Raw genomic sequence first — 20,971 nt, forward strand, 5'->3', positions numbered from 1 at the left:
ATATATACACTATTGGCTTATTCTGGTGTTACTACAACTCTGCAGAGCCTCAAACCTTTATTGAGAATATATATGTTTAAAAATAAATAGTAACTAAATATTCAGTCTGTATTTGTTTAATCTTGAGCAGGAAAGGAAGGAAAAATATCAAGTGATAAACATAATCCACAACATATCCTTTGTGCAAAGTCCTACTGAAGTCAGGAAATCAAGCATGATTCCACCAAAGTCAAGAAAATCAAGTGTTTATAAAAGCAACACAAGTAAGATCAGAATCAGACACTGCCTGCTCCGTAAACTTTTCAGAATGGTAGGTGCTGTATAAATGTACAACAGCATATTTATCAGGAGTGCTAATTAATGCTATTAACAGCACAAAGTAATTTACAGATGTGATGTGAAAAAAAAAAACCTGTTTTAAAGTAATAAATGTTTGTGCTACTCTGCAAAAGAAGACTAAGTAATAGTCCATCAATATTTTTTCCTGGTTGTAGTAAATTAAAGTCTTGCAGGATTACTCATTCTGCTTGTTCATTCCTAACATTTAGTGAAGTGTCAATTTACAGTAGCCAGGAGAAACAGGTTATCATTAGCCACTTGGGTTTAGGAACTCTATATTCTTTTACTGGTTAATTCTCAAAGGCCCATGAAAGCTTGTGTTTCATCTTCCCCCTCTAAAGTGTGATTCTGAGTGTTTCTGGATAGCCTAACAAGCTCTTAGTTGTTCATGTATTCCATGTCATTAGAAGACATACCAAAAAGGCCAGCACCTAACTCCTCTGATATGTGTACCCTATAATTAGAACTCCTTGCTATTACAGCAGTAACTCAAAAACCAAATAAACAACTCAGCGTTTGGACATTTAAGGAAAATAATAGTGAAAAAAGTAATTACAAGGAAACAAACATTAAATGTGATATATGAAATATGATAAATTTAGTCACCTAGCACAGAATATGAATAATAGCCTTTGTAGTAGCATATTAAAAAGAGAAGCCAGACAGTTAAATTTTAAATAAATCACCTTTCATCCACTTGTTGTGACACACAGCCATGGAAATTGATAGCTATAGATCTTGACAACTGTATGAAGAATAAATTCTCCAGAGATGGCCCAGGTCCTAAATCAGTCAATGTTTGAAAACTGCTTTAAAAGTTTGGCTACATAACTGAGATTGCTAGATAGATACAGAGATAGACTTTAAAATACCAACCCCAGCTACTCCAAGTGAGCATGGAAATGGTGAAATAGCACCCTGGAAAACAGATGATCAAACCTGTACATAGAAAATGTTGACATTTCATGGCCTGGCATTTAAATGAAATGCCTCTTTGGTAAAACGGGTGGATTATCACTAGGTTATTCATTTACTAGTAATCAATGAGGCTCAGATAGTTGAAATTACTGGTATCTAGAAACTCTTGTCAGCAGCAACATGCACATATTCTACTCCATGTTGCTGATCTGCAAAACAACGAGGCTTTTAAAGATGTGAAAGTGTAATAGACTCTATTCTGGTTCTTCCTTTGTTTGAGTTAATTTGTGTAGTGTAATCCCCCTAACAGTGTGGTTCCCTTAGGGTGTTGAGCAGCCAGGTACTGGACCATGGATGATAACTCATGTCAGGGATCAAGAATCATTCAGATAGCTATACTCTAGAGATTTCCCTTATAAAGGCCAAATTGACAAAATCTATTGTCATATCCCTACTTTTATTGTTCCGTACTAGGGAAAATTCCTTTAAAGACATAATGTATTGAAATAATGTAAATAGTGTTGAGAGAACACCATTTTTCTGGACATTATTACTTAGATTTAAAGGATCAAGGTGAGTCTGAAGGCACTTGAAACTTGGTCAGAGATTACCTGACCCTTCCTGCCATCTCAAAAAAAAAAAAAAAAAAAAGGTCAATAAGAAGGTTGCAATTTCTGAAAAAAAAATTTTTGAAAAGATGGTGTTTTGATGTTAGGTAATAGAACCTCAGATACCTTTGTTCACTAAAGACTGAGATTTTCAAAAGTTGCCTATTCCCTTTAAAATTAATGGGAAATGAGCATTCAAATCCCTTAGGCAGCTTTGAAAATCTCACCCTGCTTATTTGTCTTTAGCCATTTGAGACACCTGAAGATTCAATACATTTTATTCTAATCATCCCTTTATTCTTAGGGCCAAATTTGTAAAACCAGAATTTCCTTCTGTATCCACCATTCATTATGGGCACAAATGCAGGCTTTTGAATTGCAAAACGATTCTATTGATAGATAGCTAGGATGAGGATTTCAAAAGGCCCTAAGTAAATCTGGAGCACCAGTCCTGCTGACCATTAATAGTATGTACCTGACTCACTTAAACCCTGTCAAATTCCCAGCCCCTAATCTTGTTTCATCTCTTGTTTACCCTAGTTGTTAACCTATCTGGTGTAACTTCACTGACTACTGGGAAGCTATTTCTGATTGCCACACAGGTAACTGAGAAGGAATGAGACTTCTAAAATTCAAATACTCCCTCACCATCATTAATTGTGTTTACACTTAATTATGGACACAATATTAGAGAATAGGTTGAAGCATTTTTGGAATGTTCATCCTTTACCTCTCAATACATCTGGAAACTTCACCTTCTCATATATTTAATCCCACAAAATAAAATAATAAGCCTGCATGTTTCCTTATTTAGCTCAGAATGGAGGGAATAAAGCAGTTGTGAGGAAGGAACTGTGAATCTAAAATATTCTTCAGTAATCAGACTGCACAGAATTAATAATATGGATCGATTCACAGAGCATATGGTTAGAGTTTATGACCATTAGATCATGTAGTCTGACCTCATATATCAAAGGCCATTAGATTTCACCCGTGATGGCTGTATTGAGCCCAATGTTTTGTGTTTGGCTAAATTGTAATGTCTAGAGACATATCCAGTCTTCAGCTGAAGATATCAGCAGATGGAAAATCCACCACTTCCCTTGAATGTCCCCGTGTTTAATCATCCTCCGTGTCTTTTTTGTTTGTCTGGGTTTTTTTAAATGTCTATTTTCTAATCTTTCTCTGCTAAATGGAAGAAACCTTTAGTATCCTATATTTTCTTCCTGTGAGAATACTTACATGCTGTGATCAAGTCACTTCTCAGTATTCTGTTTGGTAAAATAAACAGATTGTGTGTTCTGTAAGTCTGTCACTGTAAAGCATTTTCTCTAGCCCTCAAGTAGTATTTTGTGGCACTTTTTGTACCTTCTCCAATTTTTCAACATCTGTTTGAAAACGTGGGTACCAGAACTGTACACAGAATTCCCATATCCATATATTCCAGTATTCAGAAATAAAACTACCTTGACTTTGCACTCCCCTCTTTATACATTTAAGAATCACATTAATCCTTGCTAATATGGCATCATACTGGGAACTCAGGCTGAGAAGACTGACCAGCATTGCAGATTCCAGTATACAGCCCCCAGTCTGACGTATGGCCTGCATTCCTCCTCCCTAGATGTAACTCTCATTTGGCTTTATGAAAACACATTTTGTTTTCATAGATCTATCTTATAGAATTATCCTGATCTCTCTGTATGACTGTCTTAGCCTTGTCATTATTATTTACCTCTGTACTATTTGTGTCATCAGCAAACTTCATCAGCAGTTTTTATATCTCCTTCCAGGATAATAAGAACATAAGAACATAAGAATGGCCATACTGGCTCAGGCCAAAGGTCCATCTAGCCCAGTATCTTGTCTGCCAACAGTGGCCAATACCAGGTGAGGAACTGAACCAAACAGGCAATTATGTCTCTTCTGCCATCCATCTCCAGCCTCTGACAAAAAAAGACTAGGGACACCATTCCTTACCCTTCCTGGCTAATAGCCATTAGTGGACCTAACCTCCATGGATTTATCTAGCTCTTTTTAAACCCTGTTATAGTCCTAGCCTTTATACCCTCCTCGGGCAAGGAGTTCCACATTTTGACTGTGCACTCGGTGAAGAATTTTCTTTTATTTGTTGTAAATTTGATGCCCATTAATTTAATCTGGTGTCCTCTAGTTCTTATATTATGGGAACAAGTAAATAATTTTCCTTGTTCACTTTCTCCACACGGCTCATAATTTTATATACCTCTATCATATCCTACCTTAGTTTCCTCTTTTCTAAAATGAAAAGTCCCAGTCTCTTAAATCTCTCTTCATATGGGACCCATTCCAAACCCCTAATCATTTTAGTTGCCCCTTTTCTGAACTTTTCTAATGCCAATACATCTTTTCTGAGATGAGGGTACCACATCTGTACACAGTATTCCAGATGTGGATGTACCATGGTTTCATAGATGGGCAATAAGATATTCTCCATCTCTTCTCTATCCCTTTTTTTAATGATTCCTAACATCCTGTTTGGTTTTTTGACTGTCACTGTACACTGCATAGATGTTTTCAGAGACCAGTCCATGATGACTCCAAGACCACTTTCCTGATTAGTTGCAGTTAAATTAGCCTCCATAATACTGTATGCATATTTGGGATTATTTTTTTCCAATATGCATTACTTTACATTTATGCACATTAAATTGCCTTTGCCTTTTGTTGGCCAGTCACTCAGTTTTGTGAGATCCTTTTGAAGTTCTACATGGTGTACTTTGGTCTTAACTATCTTGAGCAGTTTGTATCATCTGCAAACTTTGCCACCTCACAGTTTACCCCTTTCTCTGGATCATTTATGAGTAAGTTGAATAGGATTGGTCCTAGGACTGACCCTTGGGGAACACGACTAGTTACCCCTCTCCATTCTGAAAATTTACGATTTATTCCTACATTTTGTTTCTTGCCTTTTAACCAATTCTCAAGTCCATGAAAGGATTTTTTCCTCTTGTCACATGACAACTTAATTTACATAAGACCCTTTGTTGAGGGACCTTGTCAAAGGCTTTCTGGAAATCCAAGTACATTATATCTACTGAATCCCCCTTGTCCACATGTTTGTTGATTCCTTCAAAGAACTCTAATAGATTAGTAAAACGTGATTTCCCTTTATAGAAACCATGTTGACGTTTGCCCAACAAATTAAGTTCTTCTTTGTATCTGATAATTTTATTCTTTACTATGGTTTCAACTAGTCTGCCCGGTACCAATGCTGGACTTACTGATCTGTAATTGCCAGGATCACCTGTACAGCCCTTTTTAAATATTGGTGGTATGTTAGCTAATTTCCAATCACTGGGTACAGAAGCTGATTTAAAGGATAGGGTACAAACCAGAATTAATAGTGCCACAATTTCACATTTGAGTTCTTTCATAACACTTGGGTGAATGCCATCTGGTCCCTGTGACTTGTCACTGTTAATTTTGTCAATTAGTTCTAATGCAAGCTGTTCTTCAAACTCAATCTTGGACAATTCCTCAGATTTGTCACCTACAAAGGACAGCTCAGGTTTGGGAATCTCCCTAACATCCTCAGCCATGAAGACTGAAGCAAAGAATTCATTTAGTTTCTCTGCAATGACTTTATTGTCTTTGAGTGCTCCTATTTATATGAATCATTTATGGGGACCACTAGTGGTTTAGCAGGCTTCTTCCTTCTGATGTATTTTAAAAACATTTTGCTATTTCTTTTTGAGTTTTTCGTAAGCTATTCTTCAAACTTTTTTTGGCTTTTCTTATTACATTTTTACACTTAATTTAGCAGTGTTTATGCTCCTGTTTTCCTCACTAGAATTTGACTTTCACTTTTTAAAAGATATATTTTTATCTCTCAATGCTTCTTTTACATGGTTGTTAAGCCACAGTGGCTTTTTTTGGAGACTTTTAGGACTTGTCTACACTAGCCCCGTCCTTCAAAGGGGCATGTAAACCTCATTGCTATTCATCACTCAGGCTCATTTACATGCCTCCTTTGAGGGAGGAGGCTAGCATAGGCAAGTCCTTATTCTGTTTTCTAATTTGGAGGATAGATTTAAGTTGGGCCTCAATTATAGTATCTTTAAAAAGTTTCCATGCAGCTTGCGGGGATTTTACTTTAGGCACTATACCTTTTAATTTCTGTTTCACTAACCTCCTCATGTTTGCATAGTTCCCCTTTCTAAAATTAAATGCCATAGTATTGGACTGTTGAGATGTTTTTCCTTCCACAGGAATGTTAAATGTTGTTATATTTTGGTCACTATTTCCAAGTGGTCCTGTTACAGTTACCTCTTGAATCAGATCCTGCATTGCACTCGAAACTAAATCAAGAACTGCCTCTCTTCTCATGGGTTCCTGTACCAGCTGCTCCAAGAAACAGTCTTTTAAATTATCGAGAAATTTTATTGCTGCATTTCGTCCTAAGGTGACATGTACCCAGTCAATATAGTGATAACTGAAGTCCTCTACTATTATTGAGTTTTTTTATTTTGATTGCCTTTCTAATCTCCCTGAGCATTTCATAGTCATTATCACTGTTCTGATCAGGTTGTCAATAATATATCCCTTCAGCTATATTCTTATTTGAGTATGGAATTTCTATCCAAAGAGATTCTATGGCAGATTTTGATTCATTTGAGATTTTGACTTCATTTGATTCTACATTTTCTTTCACATATAGTGCTACTCCCCCACCCGCAGGATCTGTTCTGTTCTTCTGCTATATTATGTACACTGGTATGATTGTGTCACATTGATTGTCCTCATTCCACCAGTTTCTGTGATGCCTATTACATCAATATCCTTGTCCAATGCAAGGCACTCTAGTTCACCCATCTTATTATTTAGACTTCTAGCATTTGTGTATAAGCACTTTAAAAACTTGTCATTATTTATTGGTCTGCTCTTTCCTGATGTGTTAGATTATTTGTCATGTGTTTCTTTTCTATTCCAGCCCATACTTTATCCCCTTCCATGCTCTCCTCCTGATTAAAACCTAGAAAATCTCTATCAATAGACCCTCCTCTAAGAGAAATCTCTATCCAATCCACATAGTCCTCTGCACCAATCGGCTTTCCTCCTTCTCTTAGTTTAAAAACTGTTTTACAACCTTTTTAATGGTAAATGCCAGCAGTTTGGTTCCACTTTGGGTTAGGTGGAGTCCATTCTTCATGTACAGGTTCCCCCATCCCAATAGTTTCCCCAGGTCCTAGTAAATCTAAATCCCTCTTCCCTACACTATCTTCTCATCCATGCATTGAGACTCTGAATTTGTGCCTGCCTATGTGGCCCTGCATGTGGAACTGGAAGCATTTCTGAGAATGCCACCATAGAGGTCCTGGATTTCAGTCTCTTGCCTAGCAACCTAAATTTGGCCTCCAGGATGTGTCTCCTACCCTTCCCTATGTCATTGGTACCTACCTTTACCATGACCACCGGCTCCTCCCCAGCATTACACATAAGTCTGTGCAGAATATTAAAATCACTCCAATATGTCCTGTGGCAGATATTCTTCATTCACTTCTGTGGGGTTAGCACAGGGCTCCATTCTTGCTCCTCTTCTCTGCTCTTGCTATTGGAGGAATCTCATCCAAAAATGGAAACTCATATTCTCATTTTCTGCTTCTTTCTGCCTGAACTAACATCTCAACCTGACTTTCTAACATGTCTTCTGTAATGTCCAGTTGCCAGCTTAACCTCAAAATGGCCAAAACAGATATCCTGGATCAAGCAGGGCTGACAGCCTCTCCAGGCCCCTGGGCAAGATTGGCTGGCTGGTCTGGGCTGTGTGGGGAGGTGCTGTGTAAAGGGCAGGACCTCAGGCAGAAAGGACAGAGTCAATGCAGCCAGCCTTCAAGTCTACCCAAACTGCAGCACACCCCCTCACCCACCAGCTCCCCAGCCTTCAGTGCCGCCTGGAGAGTGCCATGCATTGCACCAATAGTGATTTAAAGGGCTCTGGGCCCCTTTGCATCACCAGGCCCCAGGGCAATTTTCCCCTTTGTCCCCTGACTTCAGTGAGCTGCCTAAATCTCCCCTCTTTCACCCAAGCCTCTTCTTCTTTCTTAACTCTCAAACACTCTAGACAACATCACATTCTTGCCACTAATTCAGGGACGTTCTCTTTGTCTCAGCCATCTCTGTCAATCATGGCTTCCAAGGTGGGACTTATATCTTCCTGTATCTTTCTACATAACTGCAAGAAATGTTGTTTACTACTGAAATTAGAGTACATTCTAATTATGGTTAAGAAGATAGGACAAATGTGATGGGAATTTTTCATGAAAAAAAACTGACTGTGCTCTTTTTTTAAAGTTTTTGGTTAGGTTTCAAATGTTGGATTGAGAAACCCTGCCCACTTTCTTCCAAGTTGTCAGTGGCAAATTTAAAAGAGTGAGAAATGGAGAAGAAAGCAGAGAATGGGTGGGAAAAATCCTCCAAAAAACAAAAAAGCTGCTTTTTTGTGTATTGCAAAATTGTAAAATTGACAGAAAGACAATGTCTGCAACAAATCCTTTTTAAAGGGCCTTGGTTTTGTTGGGACAAAAAAAAACCTTCACGTGCATCATTGTGACCTGCTTTTTAATTTATTTTATAATACATGCAAATAGTGCTGAACTATCAGGGCATGGAATAATTAACTAATATACCTGCAAGATTTTCATGTTATTGCCCCTCATTTTTCCTTCATCCCTGCCTCACTACATGCTACAATTAGCATGTACAATATGCATTTCTATCAGTCATTACCATCACTCTACCTCTTTTGTCCATGTTCTAATTAACATATGTTTTTCACTAATGATACTCACAGACATTCACAGAATACCTTTGATCCAAAATGCTGTCAAAATCCCCAAACATTTCATAAGCTAATTTCACGTTGGAGCAGCTTTTTCTGGGGTTGGAAGGCAGGATCTTTAACACAAACCAAAGAGCTATAAAGGTGAGTTTTAACTACTGATGGGGCCACCCAAAGCAGACAGGTTAATGTATGGAGCAAGATGAAAAACAGGCCTTTGACTCTCCAATGTAAAGACTGAGGAATTATTCAACAACCAATCCCTATTAAAGAGTGAAGTTACAGGAACGCTACAAGGCAGGGCTGTCTTGTGAATTCTGGCACCCTATGCAGTCTGAGCACCTGAGCCCCTGCATCTTCCACCAGGGAGTGGGGCAGTGACTTTGCCAGAGGGTAGGGGACAGCTGTGCTCAGGACTGTGGGGGCAGGGAAAGAGCAGGGAGGCTGGTGGGAAGGCAGGCATAACAGACAGAAGGGACAGAGCTGCATCTCACCAGAGCTGTGGGATGGAGGATTTGGGCTGCCAGGACTGGGAGGAGTGTTAGGGCACCATGAGATTTGGGCTGCCAGGACCAGGCAGCAGAGCACAGGAATGAGGAGAGGGATTTGGGGAACTAAGGCTAGGAGATAGGATGGGAGGTCAAGGGATTTGGGATGCAGGAGCTGAGGGATTCAGGCTGCCAAGGCTCAGTGGTGGCATGGGGCTGAGGAATTTGATCACAGGGCCAGGCAGTAGAGCAGGGACCAGGGGAGTGAGGGTTTGGGACACCAGTGCTGGGAGGTGGAAAGGGAGCTGAGTGGCTGGAGATCGAGCTGCTTGGGGGTGGGAGGTGGAGCAGGGACCAGGTATTGGGCCATCTGAGCCAAGAGGCAGAGCAGGAGCTGGAGGGCAAGGGATCGGGACCACTTGAACTGGCCATGTTAAGCAGATGCAACATTGTGCTCTACTTAATTTGGGGCACAACGGCCCCAGAGGACAGCCCTGCCACAAGCAGCCATTCTAGCAAGCAGCATGCGAGACAGAGATGTCATGGCCTTGTTCCTGCCTAATTGAAGAACAGCTATTACCATTTGGCTGTCATCTAAGAGACAGTAAAACCAGTTTGATTGTTTGTTAGTTTTTAAATTCTAAAATCTCCTTCCAGCTGAAGGGAAAGTGAACAAGGGATCTGCTCAATTGACAGCCACATTTCGTATGTTACATTTCAAACATTTTAACTGCTTCAGGGAAGCTGCGTCTGGATCCAGCCCATGGATTCCATTGCAGAGGAGGAGAAGGAGGTACAGATAGGGCTGCTCAGAGACAGTATCCCATTGCAGGAGGATGGTGGGGGAAGGGTGCAGAGAGATTTGCATTTGGATGTGCTGCACAGAAAAGCCACATCTCCCTCACCCACACTCCTCACCCCTCAGCTGCTCCTGTGCCCCCTCCCTGCAGCCTCACTCCTCCCCAGAATCTCCTTCCCCACCCTACGCCTGTCCCCTCCCTTCCAGACCCCACACCCCAAAGTCTCCTTCACCTTTCCTCTCTCCCACTGAGACCCTGCATCCCCATCCCACTCCTACACCTCCCTCCCGCTCTGACCCCACACCCTAAGCCTAATTCCTGGCAGCCCCCACTCTCACGGAACCCCTCGGTTTGTTTTTGGCTTCTCATTTGTGTGGCCCTTGATTAAGCTGGCCATGGATCAGTGGCTCCCAACCTAAAAAAGGGTTCCTGACCCCTGGGTTAAATACTTGAAGAAGACCTTTGGTTGCAAGCCACCTGGGGGATTAAGCAGAGTTCTCCACAGAAAAGAGTAGATTCTGTGAATACGTGTTACAGTGTGCTCTTAGAACCATCAGCCAGGGAGCCTACATGTGGTCTACTTAGTTCATTACCAGAGATTTGTGGTGTGGTCTTCAATAAATATATATAAATATATTGAATAAGATGCTTCTAATGGACAGCAATCTAAATACATATTTACTGGAAGGACCAGAATGTACGCAAGATATTTTGCGAAATACTTCAGCATTGTTCAAGCACAACACTCTGAAAAAGCCTAGGGTCAATACAAATGTAATATATACGTAGGCCAGGAAGAAATCTGACAGAAAATTTGCTCAAAGTGCACAATAAGGTGACATGTAAAAACAGTAATGGGCCATTAGGCTGTCTTATTAGAGAAATTAAAGCATTGCACAAATGTATGACTCATAGCATCTGGCTTTTCTTCTCTGTGCGGAGAAATGTGAAGCCTGTGTTTTTAATTCAAGCAGTGATTTTGTATATTTTCCTGTTCTAATGATAAATATTTAATGCACCAGTATATGGTGTAAGTCACTTGAGAATTTCAAAAGGCAGAGGCCCTCAAGCACCGCACAAATAACACAGGCTTACATAGACACTAACATTTGTATGCAAAGTGGGCAATTGCCCATGCAAATGGACATTTGCAGATTCACAGTTGCAATAGAACCTGCTGTCTTTTAGGAGCTGGGGAGGAGTGCATGTACAAATAGCCTCCGCTTGCGGAAAGGGTTACCTGTAAATACAATTAGTGAAATGTATATTGTTCTCTTAAATATATATAATGTGGCCACCTATAGTAGGCATAAACCCAAGTCTCTGAATTTGGGACTGAGGCCAGTTCTGCTTGAGAAGATGTTTGTTGGGATAATATTACCAAAAGAGTGATGTCAGTGAAGCCTCCTAAAGGAGACACAACTTATGCCAGAGCCTTCAAAAAAGCACTTTTTGCTAGTAGATCTCAAGTCAGTTTTCCAAGCGAAATACACACTGAAGTAGTAGAATGTCATGACAAGCAATTCCAGTTCTGCTAGCTGAGGGGGAAGGAATCCCAAATTAGAGCTAGTAGAAAAATGTTTCAGTATACTGTTTAACACAAAAATTTGGACTGATCAACACCAAAGGTACTCACAAAAAGAATTCCAATAAACCTCTCACTCAAAAAATTATTGAAATATGAACCTGGTTGTGATATTTTTAAAACTATGTTCTTTTTTTTCAAATTTCCAAGTTAAAAAGACTTTTCTTATTGAAATTTTAATGAATTTGGAATCCAAAAGAAATTTTAAAAGAATAAAAGGTCAACACTGAAACTAAACATTTTGAAATTATCAGAACATTTCATTGAACCCAAGCTATTTTTCCAGGTTTTCCCACCCAGCTCTTGTTCCCATGTCTTTCTTTAAGCTACTTACACCCTTATCATGAAGGAGTTAAGAACATTTTGCTTAATGGCTCTGTTAACCTATAATACTAGGGCAGTTTGATGCAGGAAAGATAAAAATCACATCAATTCAACAAATGTGATAAGAAAGAAATTTCTCAAAAATCTCAGGGTATATTGGAAGACAGTGTGCAGGTGCCCAGTTGATGGTATTTGTTGGATATTAATTTCATTTAAATCTGCAGCTGTGGCCCAAAAGTAAAGAGTGCAACTCAGATGAAACAGGCTCACCTTCTCACTCCTCCCATCATGGTGTTACTGCATGCATAACCAAACTCTAGATAGTAACAGAGAGAAAGCTGTGCTAGTCTACATACTATCAAAACAGAAAAGCAATCCAGTAGCACTTTAAAGACTAACAAAATATTTTATTAGGTGATGAGCTTTTGTGGGACAGATCCACTTCTTCAGATCATAGCCAAACTCTAGATGTAAGTTAGAGTGGCTTGAAGGAGCTGCTCTACTTTACAGTGGCTGGAAGAGAGATCCAGGGTTCAGACATCACAGACAGGGATCCAGATAAAGGCAGTTTATCCACTTGCCCCTTTGTCTAGTCAAAGGTATGTTTAGGGTATCTTTCTGCCCCTGCAATCCACACCTTGTGGAAATTTCTGTCATTGGGTGAAATTGGCCTGTAAAGGAAGTGCCGGCCTATTCCTCATTCAGATTTACAAGATTGCATGGAAACAGCCAGGAGATGGCACCTCCTGTAAAAGTATCTGTGGCTCAGTTGAAGTTACCTATAGACTGGGAAAGGCCTAGCATCAACCTCTCCATAGTTCCCTAAGTGTGTAGTGGAACTGACAGACCTCCTTGCTTTGAGATACCTGAGGCAGGTGACTTGCAAGGGATGATGGAGAAGGTCTAGTGGAAGACTCATGAGAGACACAAGGGCTGTCTCTACACAGGACACTTTCTCCGAAAGTGACATGGTAATATACAGCCTGAAATATGCTAATGAGGTGCGGATGCAAATTCCCCGTGCCTCATTAGCATACGGTCACGTGATTTGGAGTCTGGAAGACCGTTCTTCTGGACTCCAAAATGCTATGTAGAAGCGCAGCCCCGGGGGAGCTTCCGCTAGGAAGTCCTTCTTCCGGAGGCCCCTTCTTCCCGAAAATTTTTGGGAAGAAGGGGCCTCCGGAAGAAAGACTTCCTTCTGGAGGATGCCCGGGGGGCTGCTCTTCTAAAAGGCATTTTGGAGTCCAGAAGAACGGTCTTCTGGACTCCAAATCACGTGACTGTATGCTCATGAGGCATGGGAATTTGCATCCGTGCCTCATTAACATATTTCAGAGAAAGTGGCCTGTGTAGAAACGGCCAAGAAGAGCAAGACATTTCAGAATTTTCCTTACCAAGACCTAGAGTAATTATGGACACAAGAAAACTTGTGAGTGAGGCTGAAAGCTGAAATACCCAGCACTTGAAACTCTAATATCAGTAGTAGCTGTGAAGCTTTGTTTCGAAGGCCAGATGGACTGGTGAAGCCCTGCAAAAATAATTGGGAATGACTAAAAGGACCAGGAGAGCTCTGTGAGAACGAAACATGGAATAAACTGTATTCCAATAAACAGATCCAAGGACGCTGAATCTTAATTTGTGAAAAGTGGATTGCATGTCCTTTATGATTAGATGGGAAACTGAGGCATGAATATCCAGATGCAGGATTAGGGACAGCCAGCCATCCTACACTGTTGTTCTTTTTGGAACACTGATAGTAGAGCAGATCTGAGACTACTTTGCTTTACACCAGTAATTGCCCCAGTGCAGAAGGGCATAAATCTGACATCAGGACACCTTTGGCTCTTCTATTCTGAGCTGTGCACAGCTAAGTTCAGCAGTTGTGCAGCGACTGGCCAAAAATCTGCCCATGCCATACTGAACATTTCTGCTCTTTCTCATTGCACAAGTATAGATGGCACAAAGCCTTGGTGCTATCTCTGCATTCAGGGGCTATGTCTACACGTGCAGCCAACATCGAAATAGCTTATTTCGATGTTGCGACATCGAAATAGTCTATTTCGATGAATAACGTCTACACGTCCTCCAGGGCCAGCAACGTCGATGTTCAACTTCGACGTTGCTCAGCCCAACATCGAAATAGGCGCAGCGAGGGAACGTCTACACGTCAAAGTAGCACACATCGAAATAGGGATGCCAGGCACAGCTGCAGACAGGGTCACAGGGCGGACTCAACAGCAAGCCGCTCCCTTAAAGGGCCCCTCCCAGACACAGTTGCACTAAACAACACAAGATACACAGAGCTGACAATGGGTTGCAGACCCTGTGCCTGCAGCATAGATCCCCAGCTGCCGCAGAAGCAGCCAGAAGCCCTGGGCTAAGGGCTGCTGCCCACGGTGACCATAGAGCCCCGCAGGGGCTGGGGAGAGAGCATCTCTCAACCCCCCAGCTGATGGCCGCCATGGAGGACCCAGCAATTTCGACGTTGCGGGACGCGGATCGTCTACACAGTCCCTACTTCGACGTTGAACGTCGAAGTAGGGCGCTATTCCTATCTCCTCATGAGGTTAGCGACTTCGACGTCTCGCCGCCTAACGTCGAAGTTAACTTCGAAATAGCGCCCGACACGTGTAGACGTGACGGGCGCTATTTCGAAGTTGGTGCCGCTACTTCGAAGTAGCGTGCACGTGTAGACGCAGCTAGGCAGTGCTGAGATGTACTTGACATCATTTGTCTTTTGAGGAAAATATAGCTAGGAAGAGCCATTGAACACTCTGATTTCACAGGCGTTGCTTATTTCAGACAAAGCACCCTTCTGGAAAGCTTAGATTTCATCTCTTCTTTGTGGTGGATCTCAAGCCACCTACACAAAGGACCCAAGCATTCTTGTTTTCACTTAGCATTGTCTTTAGGGCTGTCATGCAAATTCAGAAATCAGCCGCAGCTCGCTACAGGGACCAAATGGAATCATACCATCATTAGAGTCCTTGACTGAATTTATTAGTATTTGTGGCTGTCAGTGTAGAAAGAGGCAACAAATAATAAAATGGATGCAAGCCACCTGCTGCCTCTGGGCTATTAGACAAGTCCTCAGCATGACAGCACAAATCTGTGCTGGCAGCCCAGTCAGTTGTAAAAAAGCCTACCTCATCCCTGCTCTTAGTTCAATAAGGATGGTGTCACCAATGTGGAAACTTCACTTTTTGCTGAAATTAGTTGTATGAATTATTGTATCACATTATTTTTGCTCTGACCCTTTTATTGTCTCTTAAATGACAGTATCCTTGATGGCCAGAAACCACAGTATATCCAGCTGGTCTTTTGAGAAAGGCATCTGCATTTTTTTAATAGGATGAGCTCTTGATATGTGATTCAAAGGTACAGACCTACAGAGAACTGTAAAGTTAAAGCACTCATGATTATAGGCAGGCATCATAATTACTAACAATATTCTTACCATTCCAATATGCTATTCACTGATTTCACTCCCATTTGCAAAATCTGAGTCAAATCCTATGCTAACTTGTGCCCCATGAAACTCCATTGAAATTTGAAGATTTGAAGACCTGAAAATGTTTTTGTGCTAATATTAATAAGGTTAGGTGAAGGGTCAGAGCAGAGTCTAATGCTAGCTGTCTAGTAAAGTTCAGGAAGAGAGGAAAGAGAGATGAGGTATAAAATGGATAATAGTCTGGAGTAACACACTGGGGCTGCGTCTACACGTGCACGCTACTTCGAAGTAGCGGCAGTAACTTCGAAATAGCGCCCGTCACGTCTACACGTGTTGGGCGCTATTTCGAAGTTGAAATCGACGTTAGGCGGCGAGACGTCGAAGTCGCTAACCCCATGAGGGGATGGGAATAGCGCCCTACTTCGACGTTCAACATCGAAGTAGGGACGTGTAGACGATCCGCGTCCCGCAACATCGAAATAGCGGGGTCCTCCATGGCGGCCATCAGCTGGGGGGTTGAGAGATACTCTCTCTCCAGCCCTTGCGGGGCTCTGTGGTCACCGTGGGCAGCAGCCCTTAGCCCAGGGCTTCTGGCTGCTGCTGCTGCAGCTGGGGGTCCGTGCTGCATATACAGGGTCTGCAACTAGTTGTTGGCTCTGTGTATCTTGCACTGTTTAATGAAAGTGTGTCTGGGAGGGGCCCTTTAAGGGAGCGACTTGCTGTTGAGTCCGCCCCGTGACCCTGTCTGCAGCTGTGCCTGGCTCCCTTATTTCGATGTGTGGTACTTTGACGTGTAGACGTTCCCTCGCTGTGCCTATTTCGATGTCGGGCTGCGCAACGTCGAAGTTGAACATCGACGTTGCCAGCCCTGGAGGACGTGTAGACGTTATTCATCGAAATAGCCTATTTCAATGTCGCAACATCGAAATAAGCTATTTCGATGTTGGGTGCACGTGTAGACGTAGCCTGGTATATGTTTAAAACCAGGAGTGAAATCTTAGTGGAAGTCTACACAGCAAAGATGTTTTGAAATAACAGCCCTTATTTTGAAATAACTTTGCTAACATCTGAGCTGTGCCTATGCCTGCACAAAACGTCAAAATATGTGGCCCTGTTTTGAAGGAATAGGAGGAGTGTCTACATATGCAACATGCTCGTTCAAAGAAAATAGAAGGAAAGGGGCACAGAGGTTGAAATCTGAACCCCGATCCTGTATGAGGAAGATCATCCCCCTTCGAAAAACTAAATCGAAAGAGTGCATGTGTAGATGCTGCACAGCCTGCTTTTTTGAAAGAGGGTTTCACCATGGCACCAGGCAGCTGGGGCGCAGGACCCTTCCATCCAGCAGCAGTGGGGCTCTATGATCCCTGTGTTGGCCACCCTTAAAGCAGCATGAATGCAGGAACCTTGTGGCAGGAAGCTGAGAGCGTGCTAGCAGCCGTCACAGCATGAGCTTCAGCAGCATGCCCGTTGCAAAGCCCGGGAGCATCAGCAGGCAATGATAGCCGGCAGCCAGCCCCCACGGAAGCCACAAGAACCCCACTCCGACCCGTTGTTGGGTTCCCAGGGTTCCCAGAATGAGATAAGAAAAAGGGCTAACTCCTGGACTGAGCAGGAGCTGAGGGACTTCCTGGGCCTCTGGAAAGAGGAGGAGGTCCTCTATGAAATGGGGATGAAGCGATTAAATGTTGCAGCATTCACCTGCCTGGCCCAGGGCCTCCTGACAAGGGACCACCCAGATCGTACTGCTGAGCAAGTATGCAGCAAAGTGTAAGAACTGAGGCAGGGCTATGCCCGGGCCTGGGACCAGGCCAGGCACTCCGGGGCAGCTCCAGCCACCTTCCCTTATTTCTGGGAATTCCAGGGCATTCTGAGGCCCCAGAACAGCTCCCCACCTCTGCAGTCCTGGACACATTGGTGGATGAGCTTCAGTGGGAGGTGCAGGAGCAGCCCAGACCAGGGACCCAGGAGGCCGAGGGCACCACTGAGTGGTTGAGTGAGGAGGGAGACCTCTCCATCTATATTCCCTGCAATTCGTCCAGCTGGGTGACCTGGAGCCAGGCATCACAGGAGGTCACCGAGGGACCCTCTGGTACATACACAGTGGGGCATGCACCTGGTGTGTGAGGTGGGGGAGGGGGTGGCCTCAGCCTTGGCCTCAGCAAGGGCATGGCCTTGGTTGGCCCAGCCATGGCCAGGAACCATGCCCTGAGGCCCTGGAAGATGTCTGGTGTCATGTCACCTTGGAGATGGCCAGTGAGCACCCCTAGGGTGGCAGAGAGGGCAGGGGCAGGGACAGTGGTGAGGGCAAGGATGGGGGTGGTGGTGCAGGAACAGGTAGGTGCAAGGGGGTTGCAGGGGGGGCAGTAGCAGTAGGAGAAACCAGTTCAGGGGCAGCCGGAGGCTGGGCTGAGTGCTCGAGCAAGGACATACACACTGTGTGCAGGAGGCCCGGTGTCTCCACCCAGGTATCCAACTGCCAGGCAGGCTCTGAGTCCTCCAGGGCCAGCTGCTGCTCCGCCAGAGTGTGCAGGCAGCAGAGGGCAGCTGTGTAGGCCGTGGCCTTCTCATCCCAGGTGCCATGCTGATGTTGCCGGGTGTAGACTCACTGGGCTGTGATTGGTGGTTCAGGTCCAGCCTCAGCTCTCAGCTCCAGAGCCCTTCTTGGCTGGGTGGGGCCAGGTGGTGTGCCAGGACTCCCCCCGCACTCAGACGCTGCTGTTGTAACAGAGTTCAGGGAGGGGAAGGGGGGAGCCACTGCCCCATAGCAGCCCAGGAGGGAGTGCCCCATGCCCATTGTGCCCATGTGCCCCGCCTGTGACCCTGAGAGATGCGCAGGGCTTGGGGTGGGGCAGCATTTCTCTGCACTGTGGCTCATGCTGTGCATGGGCCAGGCCATGCCCTGGGGCTGGTGGTGGCTGTGGCAGGTTCTGTCAGGCCCCACCATCCGGGATCTTCGATGGCCCATGCGCTTGCCCCCATGGAGTGTGCCTTTGTCTGCTTGTGGGCATGATTTTGGAGCCTCCTGATATTCATGAACATGGGGGTAGCAGACATCCTGCAGGTAGTGTTGGCCTGCTGCATCTTGCAGAACCTCGTGGAGGGCAGGGGGGGCCCCTTCCCCCAGGCCTGGCTGCACAAGGCTGTACACCTCTACGAGGAACTCAAGGTGGCCTCTGGACCCAAGGATGACCTTGCAGCACCCCATATTCGGGACGTCCACTGGCAGGGGTTTGTCTACAAGGCCCTGTGAGTAGTTCCCAAGGTGGCCATGGCTGGCTCCTTGTGCAGCTTGGTGTTGTATTACTTCACCTCACCTCCACCCAGCCTGCCTTCCCTGGGCACCAGGGACATGGGGGTGCCAGCTGCTCAAGTGGGGTGTACATATATTGCTGTGATGGCCCTTTTGGAACACTGGGTACTGTAGCCAATTTACATAGCTTTTCTTGGGCAATAAATGATGCTGCTGAAGTAGGCACACCCTGATTGGCTGTGCCATTCCCTCCCTCATATGCATAGGGGTGCCCCATCTACATTGGGGGCAGCGTGGGACAGGAGTGAGGATGCGGGTCTGTGGGGGAGAGGGGTCTTGCATATGGAGCAGCCTGGACTCCTGTGGGGGTTGGGAGGACATCTATCCCTTAGTGGTGGGGTGGCTGGGTCCCCCATAGCACGTGGGAGGTGTGGCTGGCTGAGTAGGAGGAGATGGTGTATCATTCAGGAGGCTGGGCATGGGGGCCCATGCCCTGGGCCCCTGCCAGAGAATTGGGTTGGCGGGCAGGGGGTTAGCCTGGACATGAGGGTCCCCATGTGGGTGGTGTTTGGGTAATGATTGGCCAGTCCATTCATGATGTACTCCCTGTGGCCATGAGGCTCACAGCACTGTCCATGGATGTGGGTGCTGGCTGCGCATGCTTGCAGGACTGCTTGCTGCAGTGCATGCTGCTGCATGTGTCAGGGCATGGCTTCATGGCTGGCCTGCGGGTGAGCAGGGTTTGCTGTAAGCCTGTGCCTTTCTCCCTGCATGGCTCCTCTGCATGTCGGGGCTGTCCATAGAGGACAGGCAGGGGTGCAGGTGTCTGCTCCATAGGTGGGAGTTGGGAGGTGTGGGCACCCAACCCATGTCCCTGCTCAGGCAGCTCTGTCACCTTGATGTGCTGGGGTCTGCGGGACTCTCTGCTGTTTTAAGGGTGGCTGAAGTACCTTGCTGTAGAGCTCTGCTGGTGCTGTATTGAGCATCTCTACACTCCCTGTGGCCAGTGCCACGGCAGACTCTTCTTTCAGAAGAGGGGTTCATGGAGCATCTACATGTGCTTTCTTCTGGAGGAATCTTCCAGAAGAGGGTGCTCTTCCTGAAATGGGAGCAGAGCCTGCACTCCAGAAGAGATGCCACGTTCTTCCAGATTTCTTGTGCAAGAGTGGCTTTTGTATGTAGACACTCCCAGGATCTTCTGGAAGAGCACCGCCTTCTACCAGATGAATTTGCCAATGTAGATGTGACCTATGGCTTATTTTGAAATAGGCTCTACTCCCTGCCTACACAGCCCCTATTTCAAAACAGCTATTTCAAAATACGCACTATTCCTTGTAGAATGAGGTTTACCTATTTCAAAATAAACCAACCGCTATTTCAAAATTATTTTGAAATAGTGGTTGCATTGTGTAGACCTGGGTCTACATGTGAGCACTCTTTTGAAAGGGCAAAAATCGAAAGAGGGCAATCAAAAGCATAGCTTTCACAAGGGAGAGATTGCATGTGAAAAGCAGATTGATGAGTCAATCTGCTCTTTCAAAAGGCCACTGAGTTCTTTTGAAAGGGAGCATCCACATGGTTTCAAGCACTCCTTCAAAAGAAGGGAGGCAAGAAACCCCACGGAGAGAGTCCCATGGCCAACAAGCCCTTCCGGGGCCACAGCCAGCAGCTCCCTTAAATGGCCCCTCCCTCCACTCCACATGAGCTCAGTGCTGCCCAGCTGACCCCAGCCTGGCAGAGCCGACTTGTGCTCCAGGATGGAGTCCCAGCAACAGCTACAGCATGAGGACTTCCTCATCCTAGAGACCCTCCTGACAGTGCTCTTCACTGTCACCATAGCCACCCCAGAGCTGCTTGAGTAGCTGAGCAGCCCTGCTGACACCGTGCCCCCCGCAGCCAGGATACCACTGGGCCCACCCCCCCGGGTGCCCCTCTGCCTCTGGACCCACCCTAGGGGCACCAGTTGGTGGGAATGCTTGGTTCTGGGGGAGTAGGATGACAAAAGGTGGCCGCAGAACTTCTGCATGTCGAGGAAGATCTTCGACGAGATCTGCCACTGGATCACCCCCACACTCCAGCACCAGGACACCTGCATGCGGCCTGCTCTCACTCTGGAGAAGTGGGTCACAATCACCATCTGGAAACTAGCCACCCTGGACTCCTATCACTCCATAGGACAACAGTTTGGGTGGGCAAGGCCACCATTAGGGCCGTACGCATGGAGGTAAGTCAGGCCCAGGTCACTCATCCCCCAGGGTGGGGCTGAGGCTGAGGCTGAGGCTGAGGCTGAGGCTGGGAAAATGGGAACTCTTGGGTTCGGGGGGCGGGCAGGGGCAGGTGGGTGGGGGGGCAGGAAGTGGGCAGGTGGGCAGAGGGGCAGGCAGA

This window comes from Carettochelys insculpta, chromosome 3 (genome assembly GCF_033958435.1).
Source record: "Carettochelys insculpta isolate YL-2023 chromosome 3, ASM3395843v1, whole genome shotgun sequence".
NCBI classification, from domain to species: Eukaryota; Metazoa; Chordata; order Testudines; family Carettochelyidae; genus Carettochelys; species Carettochelys insculpta.